This window comes from Chionomys nivalis, chromosome 3, assembly GCF_950005125.1.
Source record: "Chionomys nivalis chromosome 3, mChiNiv1.1, whole genome shotgun sequence".
NCBI classification, from domain to species: domain Eukaryota; kingdom Metazoa; phylum Chordata; class Mammalia; order Rodentia; family Cricetidae; genus Chionomys; species Chionomys nivalis.
The window spans coordinates 47,554,627-47,556,122 of NC_080088.1; positions in this window are offsets into that span (position 1 = coordinate 47,554,627).

Consider the following 1,496-nt stretch of genomic DNA (forward strand, 5'->3'; position numbering starts at 1 on the left):
AACCTCCCAGGTCATATTAGAGGGACAATGATTCTTGCTTCAACTGTCAAAGGAATTCTGGGTAGAGAAAAGGAATGAGTTGTATAAAATACACCATAAAGAGGGTGCCTCCTTGGTCAGCAGTTCAGCTTCTAAGAGGTTCGTAGACTGTATTCCCTGGTGTGCTTTTGGTACATGGATACTTCTTGGCTAAGTTTCTTTTTTTCTTTTTTTTTTTTATTAAATATTTATTTATTTATTTATTATGTATACAATATTCCATCTGTGTGTATACCTGAAGGCCAGAAGAGGGCACCAGACCTCTTTACAGATGGTTGTGAGCCACCATGTGGTTGCTGGGAATTGAACTCAGGACCTTTGGAAGAGCAGGCAATGCTCTTAACCACTGAGCCATCTCTCCAGCCCCTTGGCTAAGTTTCTTAAATCCAGGAGCAGTTTGTTCATTCATACTTGTATCTTCAGCCATGGGGGCTTATCTGTTTGGGTCAATGAATACACAATGACTACAATAACTGTCGTTTGACCTTGAATGGATATCACCAACCTCTGAGGGAAAGATTTCTCAATTTCTCTCAAAGACTACAAATACACCATTGATACAAACCAAACCTTTACATTTGAAATACATAAGTTTCTATTGTTAAAAGTTAGTGATTAAGTGTGGGCTGGGACCCCACAGCCTCCCAGCTGTCTAATTTAGAACTTTTCCATTTCTTACTTTACTGCTTAATCTAGACAACAATCACATACCAAAAATGGAAGTTTCCTTTAATTGGTATTCACAATCTCATTTTGCTTAGAACTTTAATATTTTGAAAGAACATATAGCCAGTACTAATGGTGATTGTGTTCCATTGATAGACGTCTACAGACTGAAGAATGAGGCCCTGTTCTCCTCTGCTGGTGAAGTGCATCCTGTCACTCATTCTCTCCATAACCTCAGAGAAGTCTTTATTGCTTTCATGTCAATGAGCATTCTCATCTTACCGTGTCATGGTGGGGTGGGGGTGAGGGGGTTCTAAGATATACTACACAGAAGTATTATAATCACAAGTTATGAAAAGGGGGCATGTATGCTTGCCATAGGTACTTTTACCATGAATTTTCCAACCCTAATTTGATCAAAATCTAAACCTAAAGGCTGGAACAATTTAGATTTCTTTCAAGTTTAATTGTTGACTTTGAGAAAAACCTCAAGGTCTTGTAAGAATGGTAGCAGGGCGGAAGGAGAAGCAGGGACTCAGCTGCTTTGCACATCAGAGAGCCTGAAAGTGAAGAGCAGATTGGATGAGAAGCAAAACCACAGCACAGAGTCTCTGTTCACTTGCTCTCACAGAATCACTCAGGCTCTTCGTACTGTCCTCTCCCAGCAGTTCTCCTGATTTTCCCCCTAAGATACTGCTAGGGCATAGAATACCATCCAGCTCTGGAGATCCCTAGGGAGGAAGAGGAGCCTTCTGCTTGAGGAGTCTGCTCCTGCCTGATAGGTGCTGAGA